General features: G+C 35.1%; 1 non-coding gene across 1 annotated transcript; it reads left to right on the top strand.

Moving 5' to 3' along the window:
• The first annotated feature begins 3,673 nt into the window (after positions 1–3,673).
• LOC116477623 (U6 spliceosomal RNA) lies at positions 3,674–3,780 on the top strand. Its single transcript, XR_004250566.1, has one exon. It is a non-coding gene; the product is annotated as a U6 spliceosomal RNA (small nuclear RNA).
• Positions 3,781–6,794: the final 3,014 nt, after the last annotated feature.

Genomic DNA, 6,794 nt, shown 5'->3' with positions numbered 1-6,794 from the left:
AAAGTGACCTTACCTCTCCAAACATCACTTTCCTACTGAAAAATATAAGATGATTATAGATCTCATATCTCTAACACGTTTTCATTTTTAAAATTACATATATTTATACATCTATATATACACATATGTATCTTAAGCAGACAGACTTACAGAGAGAAAAATAAACCCACATCGTGTTAGGCCAGCAATAAACACAGACTTGGGTTCCACCTTCATGAAGCCTAGAACAGTTTTTGAAAAACTGCATTGCTAAAGAAATTATTTGTTGTTTGACAAATTGTATATGTTTGTTGTATATATTATTTTTGAAATATATGAATATAATATATTGTTATTAACTATCTTCACCATGTTGTTCAGTAGAGTTCTTGAATTTATTTCTTCTAAATAACTGAAATTTTATATCCCTTGTATCCCAACCTCCATACCCCAGCCCATGGTAACCACCATTTTATTCCCTACTTCTACAAGTTTAGCTTTTTTAAATTCCACATATAAGTGAGATCAGGCCATATTTGTCTTTCTATGCCTGGCATAGTTTACTAAATATAACATCCTCCAGGTTCATCCATGTTGTCACAAATGACAATTTTCTTTTTTTTTTTTTTAAGGTTGAATGTTATTTTACTGTGTATATATACTTAATTTTCTTTACCAATCAACCAATTGATGGATACAAGTTGATTCCACATCTTGGCTATCGTGAATAGTGCTGCAATGTGCATGGGAGTACTGATACCTCCTCAACATACTGATTTTATATCTTTTGGATATATACCCAATAAGTGTATATAAATAGTTTTATTTGAAAATTTTTGAGGCATCTCCATACTGAGAAACTACTGCATTTTAAGGGAAAATGTTGAATGGCTTGATGCAACTTATTTCATCTATGATTAAATATTTTACTCATACTACATGACCCAATATTCATATTTCATCTCCTCTTCAATGTCGCCTAGAGTATGTCCATTCATCTCAGATCTCAAAAAATGACACATACACATACACACAGACAGATATACTTGTAGATACGTGCATATATACTGAATGTTACTTGGTTAGCTTACTTAGAGCATTCTAAAATTCATCGATTTACTCAACTAATACAAGTTGAACCCATATTCTGGGCCAGGAATTGGGCTAGGCATCAAAGTTGTAACAATAAACAAAATTTGGTTCCTTCCCACAATTTTTATAATCTAGTATGTGTAACAGACAATTATAATGTAGGGTGATACAGTGTTACAGTTGGAAGAGGTTCAGGATGAAACTGGAACACACAGAAATGAGACATACCAATGTCTCAGGGTCACTGGTGGTGTCATGTGAAGATGATTTCATCTCACTTTGTCACCCAGGCTGGAGTGCAGTGCTGCCATCTTGAGTCACTGCAAACTCCACTTCCCAGGCTCCAGCGATTTTCCACCTCAGCCTCATGAGTAGCTAGGACTAGAGGTACTCCTAGCTATATAACTGGATAATTATCCACCATAACTGGATAATTTTTTATATTTTGTGTAAAGATAGGGTTTCACCATATTGCTCAGGCTGGTCTCAACCTGAGTTCAGGCAATCTACCCACCTTGGCCTGCGTAAATGCTGGGATTACAGGCATAAGCCACCATTCCTGACCTCATGAAGAAAATGTCTAAGTTAAGAGTTAAATAAAAATTAACAGTTAGCCAATCTGAGTTCTGCTCCTGCTTAAGTCATGTGAAAAACGTCACTTCTGCCAAACATGAAATCACACAACCACCCAGAAATTGTTAGACTAGGGGAAAAAACCAAGTCTCAACTATATATTTTTTATAACAATCGCAATTAAATAAAAATATACACTCAGATTGAAATTAAAACATTTGAAAAAATACACCATGCAAACACTAAGCATAAGAAAGCTGTAGTGGCTATCTTAAATCAAACAATATTGGCTTCAAGAATATAACCAGAAGGAAAGAAGGACTTTTCATATTGATTGAAAGGTCAACTCATCTGGGAGACATAACAATCCTAAATGATTTTTCAATGAATAACATGGGTTTAAATTACACAAAGCAATATTTGACACATTTACATGTGAGGAATAGAGCAATAATTATGGTTAGAGATCACAACGCCCCTATCTTAGTAACTGACGAAAGAAACAGAAAAGGTATCAGTAAGAATAGATTTGAACATTATCAACCAATTTGACAAAATGGGCATTTATAGAACTCTATCCTCAACAACTGTAAAATGCACACTCTTTTTAAATGCATGTAAAACATTCAGAAAGATGGAACATATGCTGGGACGCTTAAAAAAAGCCTCAATAAATTCAAAGGATTGAAATTACGTAGATTATTTTCTCTGACCACAACTACATTAAATTAGAAACCAATAATAATAACAACGCAAAAGAAACAAATATTTTAAAACTAAGTAATAGACATCTAATATCCATGAGTCAAGGAAGAATTCACAAGTAAAATTAGAAAGCATTTTTAACTGAATAATTACAACATATACAATGAAATTTGTGAGAGGTAGCTATAGCAGTCTTCAAAGGAAAATGTATATCCTTAATGCTTATATTAGATGAGAAGAAAGGCATAAAATAAGTAATCTGTTCTTTAATCTTAAGAAGCTAGAGGAAAAAAGAACAAATATAAACTAAAGTAAAATAGTGGAATTAATACAGATAATAGGAGACATCAATACAATTAGTATCAAGTAATGGAAAAAAATCAGTAAGACAACAGAACTCTTTTTACCAAGGTTAGTAGAATAAATAAATTGAGGGCTATGCTATTGAGAGATAGAAGAAAGAACACAAATTATCTGTATCTCTACAGATTCTATGGTCATTAAAGGGTAATAAGGATATACTATGAACAACTTTATACAAAATAACTTGACTGCTTAGATAAAATGGAAAAATTCCTTCAACATGCAACTTACCAAAACAAGAAGAAACAAAAAAATCTTAATAACCCTATCTATATTTTAAAATTAAACTCATAACAAAATTTCACAAAGAAAACCTGAGGTTCAAAGAGCCATCGTGGTGGTGGTGTTTAATGTCCCTCTCATTTCGGAATAATTTCCTTGTGACTTCTATGAAACATTTAAGAATAAAACAAGACCAGTTTTATACACTTTTAAAAAACAGTCACTTCCCAACTCACTTTATAAGGCTAGCATAATCTTGATAGCACATCTTTAAGAGGTCAATGATAAAAAACAAACTTACAGACCAGTGTCCTTCGTAAATATAGATGCAAAAATTCTAAAAAAAAAAAAAAAAACTCAAAGTAAATCTAGCAATATAGAAAAGGAATTAACGTATCATGAGCAAATGAGGCTTATCCTAGAAATGCAGGGTTGGCACAGCATTCATAAATCTATTAATTTAATTCATCACATTAACAGAATAAAGGCAAAAGACATATGATCACATTACTAGATGTAGAAAAGGTATTAGACAGAATTTAACTTTCAGTCATATTAAAAATATCTCTCAGCAAATAAAAAATTGAGGGATTTTTTTCAATCTGATCAAAAGCTTCTACAAAAATTCTACAGCTAAGATCATACTTAATGATTACATATTAAATGATTTTTGTTTATAATTGGGAATAGGAAAAGTTAGTCAACTTTTCACATTCATGTTTAACATAATAATTAATATGTGCTCACTTTGGCAGCACATATACTAAAATTGGAACGATACAGAGAAGATTAGCACGGCCCCTGTGCAAGGATGACATGCAAATTCGTGAAGCATTCCATATTTTTACTCACTCAAAACCACTCAACTACATGGAAACTGAACAACCTGCTCCTGAATGACTATTGGGTACATAATGAAATGAAGGCAGAAATAAAGATGTTGTTTGAAACCAATGAGAACAAAGACACAACATACCAGAATCTCTGGGACACGTTCAAAGCAGTGTGTAGAGGGAAATTTATAGCACTAAATGCCCACAAGAGAAAGCAGGAAAGATCCAAAATTGGCGCCGTAACATCACAATTAAAAGAACTAGAAAAGCAAGAGCAAACACATTCAAAAGCTAGCAGAAGGCAAGAAATAACTAAAATCAGAGCAGAACTGAAGGAAATAGAGACACAAAAAACCCTTCAAAAAATTAATGAATCCAGGAGCTGGTTTGTTGAAAAGATCAACAAAATTGATGGACCGCCAGCAAGACTAACAAAGAAGAAAAGAGAGAAGAATCAAATAAATGCAATAAAAAAAGAAAACGGGGATATCATCACCGATCCCACAGAAATACAATCTACCATCAGAGAATACTACAAACACCTCTATGCAAATAAACTAGAAAATCTAGAAGAAATGGATAAATTCCTCGACAAATACACCCTCCCAAGACTAAACCAGGAAGAAGTTGAATCTCTGAATAGACCAATAACAGGTTCTGAAATTGTGGCAATAATCAATAGCTTACCAACCAAAAAGAGTCCAGGACCTGATGGATTCACAGCTGAATTCTACCAGAGGTACAAGGAGGAACTGGTACCATTCCTTCTGAAACTATTCCAATCGATAGAAAAAGAGGGAATCCTCCCTAACACATTTTATGAAGCCAGCATCATCCTGATACCAAAGCCTGGCAGAGACATAACCAAAAAAGAGAATTTCAGACAAATATCCTTGATGAACATTGATGCAAAAATCCTCAATAAAATACTGGCAAACCGAATCCAGCAGCACATCAAAAAGCTTATCCACCATAATCAAGTGGGCTTCACCCCTGGGATGCAAGGCTGGTTCAACATACAGAAATCAATAAATGTAATCCAGCATATAAAGAGAACCAAAGACAAAAACCATATGATTATCTCAATAGATGCAGAAAAGGCCTTTGACAAAATTCAACAACCCTTCATGCTAAAAACTCTCAATAAATTAGGTATTGATGGGACGTATCTCAAAATAATAAGAGCTATCTATGACAAACCCATAGCCAATATCATACTGAATGGGCAAAAACTGGAAGCATTCCCTCTGAAAACTGGCACAAGACAGGGATGCCCTCTCTCACCGCTCCTATTCAACATAGTGCTGGAAGTTCTGGCCAGAGCAATCAGGCAGGAGAAGGAAATAAAGGGTATTCAATTAGGAAAAGAGGAACTCAAATTGTCCCTGTTTGCAGATGACATGATTGTATATCTAGAAAACCCCATCATCTCAGCCCAAAGTCTCCTTAAGCTGATTAGCAACTTCAGCAAAGTCTCAGGATACAAAATCAATGTGCAAAAATCACAAGCATTCTTGTACACCAATCACAGACAAACAGAGAGCCAAATCATGAGTGAACTCCCATTCAAAATTGCTTCAAAGAGAATAAAATACCTAGGAATCCAACTTACAAGGGATGTGAAGGATCTCTTCAAGGAGAACTTCAAACCACTGCTCAATGAAATCAAAGAGGATACAAACAAATGGAAGAACATTCCATGCTCATGGGTTGGAAGAATCAATATCGTGAAAATGGCCATACTGCGCAACGTAATTTATACATTCAATGCCATCCCCATCAAGCTACCAATGACTTTCTTCACAGAATTGGAAAAAACTACTTTCAAGTTCATATGGAACCAAAAAAGAGCCCGCATCGCCAAGTCAATCCTAAGCCAAAAGAACAAAGCTGGAGGCATCATGCTACCTGACTTCAAACTATACTACAAGGCTACAGTAACCAAAACAGCATGGTACTGGTACCACGACAGAGACATAGATCAATGGAACAGAACAGAGCCCTCAGAAATGATGCCACATATCTACAACTATCTGATCTTTGACAAACCTGATAAAAACAAGAAATGGGGAAAGGATTCCCTATTTAATAAATGGTGCTGGGAAAACTGGCTAGCCATATGTAGAAAGCTGAAACTGGATCCCTTCCTTACACCTTACACAAAAATTAATTCAAGATGGATTAAAGACTTAAATGTTAGACCTAAAACCATTAAAATCCTGCAAGAAAACCTAGGTAATACCATTCAGGACATAGGTGTGGGCAAGGACTTCCTGTCTGAAACACCAAAAGCAATGGCAACAAAAGCCAAAATTGACAAATGGGATCTAATTAAACTAAAGAGCTTCTGCACAGCAAGAGAAACTACCATCAGAGTGAACAGGCAACCTACAGAATGGGAGAAAATTTTTGCAACCTACTCATCTGACAAAGAGCTAATATCCAGAATCAACAATGAACTCAAACAAATTTACAAGAAAAAAACAAACAACCCCATCAAAAAGTGGGCAAAGGACATGAACAGACACTTCTCAAAAGAAGACATTCATGCAGCCCTAAAACACATGAAGAAATGCTCATCATCACTGGCCATCAGAGAAATGCAAATCAAAACCACAGTGAGATACCATCTCACACCAGTTAGAATGGCCATCATTAAAAAGTCAGGAAACAACAGGTGCTGGAGAGGATGTGGAGAAATAGGAACACTTTTACACTGTTGGTGGGACTGTAAACTAGTTCAACCATTGTGGAAGTCAGTGTGGCGATTCCTCAGGGATCTAGAACTAGAAATACCATTTGACCCAGCCATCCCATTACTGGGTATATACCCAAAGGACTATAAATCATGCTGCTATAAAGACACATGCACACGTATGTTTATTGCGGCACTATTCACAATAGCAAAGACTTGCAACCAACCCAAATGTCCAACAATGATAGACTGGATTAAGAAAATGTGGCACATATACACCATGGAATACTATGCAGCCATAAAAATGATGAGTTCATGTCCTTTGTAGGGAC

This window comes from Hylobates moloch, unplaced genomic scaffold (assembly GCF_009828535.3).
Source record: "Hylobates moloch isolate HMO894 unplaced genomic scaffold, HMol_V3 SCAFFOLD_11, whole genome shotgun sequence".
In the NCBI taxonomy this organism is placed as follows: Eukaryota; Metazoa; Chordata; class Mammalia; order Primates; family Hylobatidae; genus Hylobates; species Hylobates moloch.
This window is presented reverse-complemented; position numbering and strand designations above follow the sequence as displayed.